We start from the raw sequence: 13,285 nt of genomic DNA on the forward strand, positions 1-13,285 counted from the left end.
CCTCTTTGTATCTTAAGAATGAATGGTGGCTGTGGGTTGCCTGGTAGGGAGTGTTTCTGAGTCCCTGCCAGGTGTGACCACTAGGGGTCCCCAAGTAGAACATGTTTCTAGGTATTGAGGGTTGATGCAAAGAATGGGGATGGTCTAGAAGGGGTAGGGGCTGAAATGGTCCATAGGAAGGAGCAAACCTGGGTTTACCTCAAGGTTTGGTAGAGTCTGTAGAGGGTAGAGCCATAGTAGGAGGACAGATCCTTGCAGGTGGTCTGCTATAGGACTGGGGATGAGACTGGGGAATTAGAAGTGGGGGCTAGAAAGGAGAGTTAAGATCGCCTACCTAATTCCCAGGCCAGCATGGCCAGTGGGTTCCCAGATAGGGACTCATATGCTAAACTTGACAAGTGGTTTGATAAGCACAGTTCTTTCCTAGGGAGGACAGCAAGCAAAGGACCTCCCAGAATGCCACCTCCAGACAGTTTGTCCTTGCATCTCTGTCAGTTCTTATGGTCAAGTGTCACTTGTAGATGTTTCCAAAGGAAATGAAGTCAGTATACCAAAGAGACACTGAGACTTCCTTGCTTTTTGTTGTGGTTGATGGGGTGAAATAGACTGACAGCTGCCTGTTGAACTGGGCTCCAGGCAGATCCCTGCATGTCTCCTTTGTCAAGTTGATTAGTGCAGAAATAAGAGTAGAACATTATTACTAGAAAGATTCTAGAGAGATTGGAAGTGTAATTTAAGAAGGGGAGGGCCATGTTCTAGGTGAAAGACTAAAAAGATGTTTCTGTTAAATGATGAGTGGAGAAAGGACATGTAGTACATTTGCACTAAGGAATTTATTGTTTTGTGTGATGCAGAGAATAGCCATATTTCAGTTTTGAATGAGTGAGTTCAAGTATATAGCAAGCCAAAGTAAAATACTACATAACAAGATATACAGATAGTAGATGGATAGATGATAGACAGATAGAGAAAAACATCAAATAGGGTATTCAAAACATCTAACAGAAGCCCTGCTGAGGCAGTCACTGGAGCTCCTGACAGGAACAGAGTGCCCCTTTGGTGAGGCTTAAAGTAAAAGAACAAATAACAACACATAGAGATAACATCACCAAATTGAGCATTCACAACATTCAGCAGAAACTGACTGGTGAAGTTGAGGGAGCCAGATGAAGTTCCCAACTTGCTTTCTTACCATGGATAAGTTTCTCATGGATGAAGTTTTGACTTCTTTTTTTCCACTGTAGGCATGTTTAAAATTTTTATTTACCTTTATATGTATGAATGTTTGGTTTGCAGGCATGTGCATTCACCAAATGCATGCCTGGTGGCCAAGGAGGCAAGAAGAGGACACGTAACTGGAGTGGTAAACAGTTGTGAGCCACCATGTGGGTACTAGGAACCTCGTTCAGCTTCTCTGCAAGAACAGCAAATGCTGTTATCTGACATCTTCCCAGGCCCTCAGCTCTAAGCACTTCCATATCATGGAATAAACAGTAGCAACATCTGTGGAAACAGTTCATATTCCAGCTGTTCTCAAAGACATGATACTTTTATTCTGTTTTATTGTTCTCTTCCCCTCATTGCCAAAATTAAGGGATTCAGACCATCTCCAGATAGGGAGGACACTTAGAGAAAAAATGCTGGGATATGAAATGGAAGACAGATAACCCTTCTTCAGAGTCAGCTTCTCAGTTAGTTCAAACCACACACAACAAATTTACTAATTTACTGTACATTACAATTATTTATTCATAAAAAGTATGTCATTTGTCCCAACATTGATAGAACTGAAGGTTGTTAAGTGAAATATATGAAATATAAAAATTAAGTGCATCAGAACAGAGTAAAACAATGTACCAGAGTGCTGGATGCAGTGACTCATAACCTGTAATCCCAACCTTTGGGAAGTGGAAGCAGGAGAATAAAGTTCAAGGTCACCCTCAGCTGCATAGTAGGGTCAAGGCCAGCCTAGGCTACAGGGAATTCTGTCTCAAGTAGCCAAAACAAAACAACAGTGGTTACCAGAGACTGGGGAGAGTGTGATGGGCAGGGAGAGAAGGGAAAGTCAGCGCGTGGGTACTCAGCTGCAGGTGGGAGAGATAAGATCCACTGTGCTGCTGTGCAGTGGGTCACAGTCATGCACACTATCTGCTGTTTATCTAAAAAAAAAAAAAAGTAAATGAAAGAGTTTCAAGTGTTAGTTTTATCATAAAAAGGTGATCAGGTATCAGAGGCACTACCCTCTCAAGGGTTAACGCATCTCTTACATGAGTAGTTGGGACAGTGAACTATAAAGGCTGGTTACCATGGGAGCAGGTTGCTATAAAAGGGATTTGGCTTCTAGAGTAGCTTTGTCCCATGTGTGCTCTTCTGTATGTATTATTCCACCATGCTGAGATGCAGACAGAAAGACCTTGTGATGGTTTGAATGAGGTGTCCTGCATTAGCTCTGGCATTGGCATGTTTGGGCCCCAGTTAGTGGTATCCCCAGTTAGTATGGCCTTGCAGGAGGAAATATGTCACTGGTGGGTGGACTCAGAGGTTTCAAAAGACTCATGCCATTTTGAGTTCACTCTCTCAGCTTCGCCTGCCATTTGAGATGTGAGCTCTTGGCTATTTCTCCAGCTGTTGTGTCTGCTTGCTGCCATACTTTCCTGCCATGATGGCGATGGACGTTTATCCCTCTAGAACTGTAAGCCCCACATAAACCCTTCCTTCTAGAAATTGCCTTAGTCATAGTGTCTTAGCACAGCAATAGAAACTAAGATGGCCTTTGTAGAAGCTAGCCAATGAGACCACCAAAACTGTGAAATGGGGGAGGAAGACAGCTCAGCCAGTAAAATGCTTCCCCATAAGCATGGCAATCTGAGTCTGATTCCCTGAACTCAAGTAAAAAAAAAAAAAAAAATCAGGCATGGTGATGCATGATTAAAATCCTAGCACTGAGAGGTGGAGAATCTGATGAGGTGGGGCTCGGTAGCTAGTCAGTCACACCTAACTGGTGAGCTCCAGGCCAAGGGAGGCCTAGTCTCAAAGGAGTTTGATGGCATTTCTGAGGAGGTTGCCCTTTCCTCTCTCTCTCTCTCTCTCTCTCTCTCTCTCTCTCTCTCTCTCTCTCTCTCTCTCTCTCTCTCACACACACACACACACACACAAACAGGTTTTTATTTTTATTTACAACCTGACCACAGTTTTCCTTCCCTCCTTTCCTCCCAGTCCCTCTGCCCATCCCCTTCTGTTCCCACCCACCCTCCATCCTCTCCTCTGCTTCTGTTTAGGAAAAAGCAGCTCTCCCATGAGTATCAACAAAACATGGCATATCAAGTTACATTAAGACTAAGCACTTCCACATGCCTAAGCCTGGGCCAAGTGACCTAGTATGAGGAGCAGGGTCCCAGAAGCCAGTAAGAATCAGAGACAGCCCCTGCTCCCAGTGTTAGGAGTCCCACAAGAGGGACTGTAACATATTTGCAGAGTGCCTAGGTCAGTCCCATGCAGGCTCCCTGGTTGTCAGTTCAGTCACCGTGAGGCCCTATGAGCCAAGGTTAGTTGATTCTATGCATTTTCTTGTGGTGTGCTTGACTCCCTTTGGGCCCTCCTTGTTACCCAGCATCTGGGTCTGTGGATTGTAGCATGGTTATCCTTTACTTTATAGCTAATATCCACTTATACGTGAGTACATACTATGTTTGTCTTTCGGGGTCTGGGTACCTCATTCAGCATGATTTTTTTCTAGTTCCATCCATTTGCCTGCACATTTCATGATGTCATTTTTTAACAGCTGAGTACTACTCCAGTGTGTACATGTACCACATACAAAGAGTGAGGCCTAGAACTAGAGGGCATTTTAGGGGCAATCTGGAAAGAGTACAGTAGAAGCTGCCACAGGTCTATGAGGGTGGCCCTAGCAAGGACTCCTCGTAGTGAGGCACATGGAGCCTGAAGCGGCCATCTGTAACCAGGCAACTTGCAGTAGTGGGACTTGGAAGCCAACCTTGCCACAAAACCTTTGACTCACAACTTGTCCTGCCTGCAAGATGCTGGGGCAATGGAGGTACAGAACTTGTGGAAATGGCCAACCAACGACTGGTCTAACTTGAGGCCCTGCCATGAAAGGAAGCCCATTCCTGACACTGCCCAGATGATCAGGAACTGGAGGCTGGATAGCCCAGAGACCTAGGATAGAAAAAGAAAAAAAATCAGTGAAATGATTCCTAATGATACTATTACATACTCATGAATTGGTGCATAGTCCAGTCATCACCAGAGAGGCTTCCTCTGGCAGCTGATGAAAACAGATGCAGAGACCCATAGCAAAACATTAAGAGCAGAGAGAGCCCAAATTGGAGATGTCCACTGAATTTCTTCCCTTAGAACTTGGAAAACTCTGTGGAAGAGGAAGAAGAAGAATCAGAGGGGTCGAGGACACCAGGAGAACACAGACCACAGAATCAACTAAGCAGGCCTCATGGGGCTCATAGAGACTGGAGGGGCAATCATGGAGCCTATATAGTACATACATACATACACACATACACACACACACACACACACACACACACACACACACACACACACACACACACACGATCCTCTGCATATGTTATGGTTGTGTAGCCTGATATTCATGTGGGACCCCTAACAGTGGGAGGGGGAGGTGTCTCTGAGTCTTATGCCCACTCTTGGGACCCTTTTCCTCCTACTGGGTTGCTTCGTCAAGCCTTGATATGAGGGTTTGTGCCCAGTCTTATTGTAACCTGTTATGCCGTGTGCAGCTGATATCCTGGGGAAGGCTACTCTTTTCTAAATGGAAATGAAGAGGAGTGGATCTCAGGGAGAGGAGAGGTGGAGGGAAGGGGTTGGAAGGAGTGGAGGGAGGGGAAATTGTGATTGGGATGTATTGTATGAGACAAGAATAAAAAAAAAAGAAAAGAAAATGCAAGTTGGACCCATGTAGCTGGAGTTTTCTCCAGTCCCGCCCGGGCCCACAGCCATTCAGACCCAAGTAAACACACAGAGGCTTATATTAATTAAAACTGTATGGCCTAATGGCTCAGGCTTCTTGCTAGTTAGACCTTACATCTTAAATTAACCCATTTCTATAAATCTATACCTTTCCACGTGGCTCATTGCTGGTAACGTTACATCTTGCTTCCTTTGTGTCTGGCTGGTGACTCCTGACTCAGCCTTCCTCTTCCCAGAATTCTCCTCTCTCTTTGTCCTGCCTATACTTCCTGCCTGGCTACTGACCAATCAGCACTTTATTTATTAAGCAGTCAGAGCAACACATTCACAGCATACAGAGCGCTATCCACAGCAGACCCATCCCCCCCAAAGGTGAGCTAGATAAACCTCTTTATTTTACAAAGTCCCCAGTCTTGGATATTTCATTATAAAAACACAAGAGACTAAAGCAATCATCAGTGTTCTTTCTACTAAATCATTCTAATCACTGTTAAATATGCTGTAGTATTTCCTATTTGAGCAAGAAAGTCCTTTATTATTTCAACATCCCTTCTACTCAGTACCCTGCTCATCAGTTCTGTACTACAAAAGTCCTCTGAAGCCTATACTATGTTTCCATTTTATCTTTTCTGATTTTCTCCTGAACCCATTTCAGTCAGGCCTCATTCACAAAAACAGCTTTTGTCAAATACTCAATGTCCTCCACGTTACCCAATCAAGAATCAGTTTTCCATACCTTTCATGTAATCCCTCTGCAACAGTTTATCATTGTGATTTAAATAAGAAACATCTCCCCATAGACTCACATATTTGAGCACTTATCTCTAATTGGTGTAGCTGCTTAGGAAGGATATGCAACTTTGGGGGTTGGAGCCTTGCTAGAGGATGTATGTCGCCAGAAGTAGTGTTTGAGGGTTTATAGCCTTGCCACACTTCCACTTCTCCCCCTCCTTCCTCCCTCCTCCCTCCCTCCTCCCCTCCTTCCTGTGTGTGGATGAAAATGTGACTAACCAGCTTCCTGATCCTGCCATGCTAATTGCCCTGGCTTTTGCCATGCTTTTTCTTGCCATGTTTGACCCATTCCTCTGGAACCATAAGCCAAAATGAACCCCCTTTCTCCTTTAAGTAGATTTTGTGAAGATATTGTGTCACAGTAACTGAAAAGTTGCTAATACAGACTAATACATACTTTATTCCAGTCCTGGCTCATATGGCACTCTATCAGAGAGGATTTTCTGATCATCTTGGTTTGAATAGCCTTCCCCTACCTATAGTACTCATAACTACCTGATATTGTTTTATCTATCTTGCCAAGACATAGTTACACATTACACAGTATACTCCAATCACACTCACGCTCCTTTGGTCCACTTGTCCCTCTTCCCATCCTGTTTTGGTTTGCTGTTTTAGAAGATGACCTTGAGCTTCTGTTTCCCTGCCTACACATCCCATGTGCTACGATTGTGGGCATGTGCCACCACACCTGGCTTTGTGCAGTGTTAGGGACAGAACTCAGGGTTTTGTGAATGCTAGACAAGCACTCTACCAAGTGAGCTATATTCCTAGCCCCTCCATTTGAATCTTACTTAGAATAAAACAACTATAAAATGGCATTTTTGAGATAATTAGGGCTATTCAAATACAGGCTAGGAATTAGATGATACTAAAGAGTTATCCTGTTTTGTTAGATAATGGTATTTATGTGAAGAAATGAAAAGTCCTTGTGCATGAAAGATGAAAGGAAGTATCTGTTAGTAAACTGACATAATGCTTGAAATTTCCTTTATTCAAGGGTGAGTCCAGGATGTTTGTCTTGAGTGACTGGGAGAGCAGAGCTGCTCTTTGTAGAGAGTTTTGAAGACTATGGGAAGAAGCAATTTTTCAGAGGTGGAGAGTAGGATAAAATAATAGGTTTGGTTTGCACATGTCAAGTTTGAGATGTATGTAGATACCCAAGTAAAGACATTGAGTAAGCATTTGTATATACCAGTTTGAAGTTCAAGAAAGATAAACATCTGTGAGTCATCACAGATACAGGATATTCAAAGTAGTGAGATTGGTGAGAACATACAGGAGATCAAAGTCATCATCTTCTTCTTTTCCTTCTTCTTTTTCAAAAAAAAAAAAAGAAAGAAAGAAAAAGGGTCCAGGGAGATAGCTTAGTGTGGGAAGTGCTTGCTGTATAAATATAGAGATCTGAGTTCAGATCACAACCTGGGGGAGGTGGAGACAGAAGGATCCTTGGGTCTTCTGGCAAGTCAGTTAGCCAAATAGGCAGGCAAGATCCAGGTTCAGTGAGATAATCTGTTTCAAATAACCAGGTAGAGCCTGGTGATGCACACCTTTAATCCCAAGAGGCAGAGGCAGGCAGATCTCCATTAATTCAAGGCCAGTCTGGCCTACATAGTTCCAGGCTAGCTAGGACCATAGTGAGACCCTGTCTCAAAAAACAGAAAAAAACAAATAAGGTGGAGAGTAGTTCAGGAAGACACTAACATCAGCCTCTGGCCTCCATGCTCATGCATATGTATGTGTGCCTACACACACATGAGTACACACATGCACACACGAATCTTATGATGGAAGGAGGGAAATCCAGATGACTCAGTGGGCAAAGGCATCTGTTGCCAAGCTAATGATGCAAGTTCTATCCCAGGATCCATATGATAGAAGAAAAGAGGCAACTCCTGGAAGCTGTCCTCTGACTTCCACATGTGTGCTGTGGCATATATGCACTCCACACAAATAAATAACAACAATAACAGAATTAAAATAAAGAAAGAAGAGCCAAGCTTACTGTCTTAGGGTTTCTATTGCTGAGAAGAGACATCATGACCACAGCAACTCTTACAAAGAAAACATATAACTGGGGAGTGGCTTGCTTACAGTTCAGAGGTTCAATCCATTATCATCATGATGGGGAGCATGGCAGCGTGCAGGCAGATGTGGTGCTGGCTACATCTTGACCAGAAGACAGCAGGAAGTCAACTGACTGTCACATTGGTTGTAGCTTGAGCAAGAGACCTCAAAGCCTGCCCCTACAGTGACACACTTCCTCCAACAAGACCACACCTACTAAGAGTGCCACTCTTTTGGGGGCCATTTTCTTTCAAACCACATATTCCATTCCCTGGCCCCCAAAGGCTTATAGCCATATCATAATGTAACTTCAAAAGTCCCCATAGTCCATAACAGTCTCAAACTTGTTTCAAAGTCCAACGTCTCTTCTGAGATGAATGACAATCTTATAACTGTAATCCCCCTGTAAAAAAACAAAATCAAAAAGCAGAACACAGAGCTGTCTCCCAGCCCTTCTCTGAGAGTCCAGTTGGTGGGAAAGTCCACAAGACAGCAGAGTTAGAAGACAGGATTCTGAGGAGCCTGTCCTGGTGAGAACCCAGAGAACTGCTGCCACCTTCACAGCAACCATGGGAGAGAATGCTGAAGGTGATCAGGTCAAGGAGAATCTGATTGAACTGAATTGTCACTTCACATGGAAACTGTTGGAAGACTTTGACATACCTGATTTGGAAATGAGGATCTCTGAGGAGCTTGAGTTTCTAGACAGCAAAAACCAAGTGGGGATGTTCAACCTCAGGACCTATGTGAATCACCTGAAAGGCCAGCATGAGGAAGCCCTGCAGAGCTTGAAAGAAGCAGAAGCCTTGATCCAGGGAGAGCAGGTGGGCCAGAGAAACCTGGTGACCTGGAGCAACTGTGCCTGGGTGCATTACCACATGGGCAGCCTGGCAGAAACCCAGACCTACCTGGACAAGGTGGAGAACACTCGCAAGGAATTGGGCAGTTCATTCCCCTATAATATGGAGCATTCTGAGACACAATATGAGATAGGCTTTGTCTATCTGAAGAGTGGACGAGACAATTATAGACCAGCCAAGGCCTGCTTTAAAAGAGCTCTGGAAGAAGATCCTGAAAACCCTTTATACAACATTGGCTATGCAGTTGCAGCCTATCACACAGACATTCATGATGATAATATCTCTCTAGAACCACTAAGGAAGGCTGTCAGGTTAAATCCAAAAGATCCGAATATTAAAGTTTATCTTGCGCTGAAGCTTCAGGATTTAGGAGAAGCAGCTGAAGCAGAAACACACATTGAAGAAGCCCTCAGTAGCATATCCTGCCAACACTATACATTTCGATCTATAGCCAAGTATTACCGAAGGAAAGGCTGCCTAGACATGGCTTTCCGTCTGCTACACAGGGCCTTGCAGGAGTCACCTGCCTCTGGCTACCTGCATTACCAACTAGGGCTCTGCTACCATAGACAAGTGATGCAACTGAGAACATCCACTTGTAAGCCAGCCCAAAGGCATGCAGCACAACAGGCTGTTCTTGAATTTCAAGAGACTGTGAAACTCAGGCCCAGATTTGAGATGGCTTATGTTTGCATGGCAGAAGTTCAGGCAGAAATCGGCCAACATGAAGAAGCAGAGGCAAATTTCAAGAAGGCACTGAACATGACAGAACTGTACAGGAATCTTGAGTCTCACAAAGAGCAGGATATTCATTTACGCTATGGCCGTTACCAACACTTTCATCGGAAATCAGAGGACGAGGCGATCACCCACTACTTAATAGGTCTTCATCTGAAAGAAGAAACCTTTGTCTGGAAGAAACTACTTGCAAGTTTAGAGGAAATAGTCACAAGACGTGCTCGCCTGCATGTTGGAATTGTGGAGAGCTATTGTTTGCTGGGCTTCATCCACAAACTGAAGGGGGACAAGGAATCGGCCCTGCAGTACTATGAATTGGCTCTGCGGCTCAGTGGGGTAGTGAACCGTAAGTTTTGAGTGCAGCTCACCTCTGTGAAGTGAATGTACTCATAACTGAGGGTTCCCGGCCTCCTTTCCAGTTTCTTTCTCCAAACAATTTTCATGCCTCATTGTGGTGTCTATAGGGAACTTGCACCCCACTGCACTTGCTCACTTACTGACCAGGACTGAACTCTTGAGCTGTGGGATCCTAGGACATCTTCTCCTTATGTCTGTGTCTTGGGAATGAAAGTCTTCCATCCTCTGCCTGTCTGTGTCCTGGACAAAGAGGTATTCTCCAAGGAATCTTTTACTTTAGGTCAGCAGATACTCTTAGTACCATGCAGTGTCAGAGAAAACAAAGTGAATAAGGGGAGAGCTTGAAATCTGAGAGTAGTAGAATCATTCATGGCTAATAAGAGTCTTAAGTTTGGGGAAAGCCAAGCAGAAGAAACTTTCCAGGACCTTACAGACAGAAGATGATATAAGGAGATTTGTGTAGATTTTCTGTGCTATTGATAGTGTGTTATATGAGATTTTTTCCCCTCAACTAAAATATATTCAAAAAAAAAAAAAAAGCAGAACACATACTTTCAACATATTATGGCACAGAATATACATTACCATTTCAAAACATAGGGAAGGGAGCATAGTGAGGAAATACTGGAGCAAAGCAAGACCAAAAGCAGCTCCGCATCTGATGTCAAAATGCTCTTCAGATCTTCAACTATGTTCAGCTTTGTTGACTGCAACACACTTTCTTTCTCTTGGGCTGATTCCACTCCCTGTTAGCAGCTCTCCTAGGCAGGTATCCTGTTATTCTGGCATATCTAACATCTTGGGTTCTCCAAGGCAATCCAGGCTTCAACTTCACAGCTTCACAGAATGACCTCTCTACTAGGCCTCCATTCAGGGATACCCCTGACACATGCCTGGTTTCATCAACTTTCTTTAGGTATGGCAACAAATTCCATAACCTGTTTCTTCTATCCTTAACTCACATGGCTGAAGCTGCCAATTTCTGCTGCTTGCTGGGGCTGGAACATGGGCCCCTCATTCAGTTACATCTTTACCAGCTTTTTGTCCTTCACTGCCTAAGCTTGGCTGTCCTGAAACTTGCTCTGTAGACCAGACTGGCCTCACACTCAGAGATCCACCAACCTCTGCCTTCCTGGTGCTGGATTAAAGGCATGCAAAACCACGTCCAGCTCTAAGCTTTTCTTTATTTAGTTCCTTTTCATAAGTTGGAAATTTAGCTGGGTGAGATCTTGCCCTGAGGTCACCACTCCCTTTATTCTATTTCTTAATCTGTTTGTCTCCTTGAACACAGAATATAGCTCTATTCCACTTCCCAGAGATTTTTTTCTCCTCAAAATTTTCATTGTGTAATTTACCCTGCTCAGTTTGCTCCTTTTCATTATAAATCTTCATTGGAGTTACCACTAAAAACCACATGACACAGTCTATATTAGGCTGTTTTGAGATTTCCTCTGCCAGTGGAATTAATCCAAAACTCTTCACTTTAGCCTCAGGCAGACTCTTTAGACTAGGGCAAAAGGTGGCCACTTTCTTCACCAAAATATCATAAGAATGATCTCTAGGCAACATACTAAAATTCTTCTCTTCTGAACTCTCTTGATTCAGAGTTCATCAGATCACACTCAGCACCACTGTCCTCCATGCTCCTATTACTATGGCCCATTATCCAGTGCTTAAAGCATGCCACTGCTTTCCTAAACCAAACTTCCAAAGTCCATATTATTACTCCAAACATAATCACGGCCAGGCCTATCACAACAAAACCCCAGTCCCTGGTGTCACCTTCTGTCCTGGTTAGGGTTTTTATTGCTGTGAAAGACACCATGACCATGGCAACTTTTATAAAGAAAACATTTAATTGAGGTGGCTCACATACAGTTTCAGAGTCCAGTCATTATCATCATGATGGGGAGCATGGTGGCACACAGGAAGACATGTGCTGGCTACATCTTGACCAGAAGGCAGCAGGAAGTCATACTGTCATATTGGTGAAATGATTTTGGCCACTTCACGTAGTTAAAAGGATATTTATTTAATGGCGTAACTCACAAATTAAGTGATAGGTAGGTCGCAGGGTCTGGGGAAGGTGTATCGCAGTCCAGCGGTGTTCTCTGGAGCTCTTCTCAGTCCACCGCCACCATTCAGGGTCCCGGCACAGAGAGTGCACAGAGAGAGCGCTGGCCCATCCAGCTCTTGGGTCTCCAGGTGCCTCCCCTCACCCTGCCTCGTAGGCGTGACAGTTGCCAGAGTCTCAATGGGGGTTGGGACTTCCAGATCCAAGCTGGAATGGCTACCACTACACTGTCACATTTAGGGAAGCTAGAGCAAAAGAAACACATTTCCTCCAACAAGGCCACACCTCCTAATAGTGTCATTTCCTTTGGGGGCCATTTTCCTTCAAACCACCACACTTACCTAAAGCATTCCTGAATCTGACAGCCAGAACTGATGGAAAGTGGTCAAAGGATTGGTAAGTGGAGCCACAGAAGAGAGAGAGTAAGTATGGCAGCCAAGAGCCGAGCAAAAGCCAACATCCTCGCCCATAGCTCAAAGAACGGTTTTGGATGTAAATGTATAACAAATGAATTTTACAAAGTAATTTATTTCTCTACATCAAAATATACAAAGGAAAAGAATTGTTATGAAATGTCTGGACTTTTATGGTAATGTTTTAGAGTCTTTAGAATCAACTATCCATTATATACAAATTATGGTTTGAGTATTGATAAATGCCACCAATAATGTCAGGATTTGATTCTGCTTGTATTATTACAGTAGGTAACAGCGTTCTCCATCAAGAGTGATTCTGTTTTCATCTCCGGTTGCTTGGGATCACCTGCTCTTGTGCTTCACTACAATCATCCCCGAGCAACCAAGAACTACCTCTGCTAAAGTGTGTCCCCGGCCAGGAGGAGCTCATATGTTAAACAACAAGCTGAGGGCAGGAATACATAACCTGGCCTCTTGGCCTCAGTTTTGGACAACTCTGAAGTGTCGTCTCCACTCCAGAACTTGCCCCACGTGGTTCCTGCGGCCCTGGATGAGTCCTCACTGGGTTCAGCTCCTCCAGTGCACCACCCCATTTTCCTCACTTTCCCACAGCTCTACATTCAGCTTTCCACCTCAGAATGATTTACCTAAGGAAGAAATTAAGCCTCAAACAGTGTCCTCCACTCCATGATTCTAGAATGTATTACTTATTGAAAAGTCAGGTCATTTGTTCTGAAGATCTTTTCACATTCTGGTGCTGTAGAATATCATTTTAAGGTGTGTTACTTTTGTTTATGCTCTGGAACATTTGTTTAATGATGCAAAAATGTGTTTGATTAAATAAAATTCACCTGTGGTCAGGAGGCTGAGTCAGCAGTTAGCTGACAGGAAGTGGTAGGGAGGAGCCAGGTGGAAAAGGGTTTTTAAGTAGGGTGATGAGAAGTACAGGGGGCTTTTTGGAGGACATGAGCAAGGAGAGGAGGGTTTTGTTTTTGTCTTTTCAGGAAAATAAAAAT

General features: G+C 43.9%; 1 pseudogene; it reads left to right on the top strand.

The window, feature by feature from the left end:
* Nucleotides 1–8,266: 8,266 nt before the first annotated feature.
* LOC143267512 (antiviral innate immune response effector IFIT1 pseudogene) lies at nt 8,267–10,291 on the top strand (annotated as a pseudogene).
* The last annotated feature ends 2,994 nt before the right edge of the window (nt 10,292–13,285 follow it).

This window comes from Peromyscus maniculatus, chromosome 10, assembly GCF_049852395.1.
Source record: "Peromyscus maniculatus bairdii isolate BWxNUB_F1_BW_parent chromosome 10, HU_Pman_BW_mat_3.1, whole genome shotgun sequence".
NCBI classification, from domain to species: domain Eukaryota; kingdom Metazoa; phylum Chordata; class Mammalia; order Rodentia; family Cricetidae; genus Peromyscus; species Peromyscus maniculatus.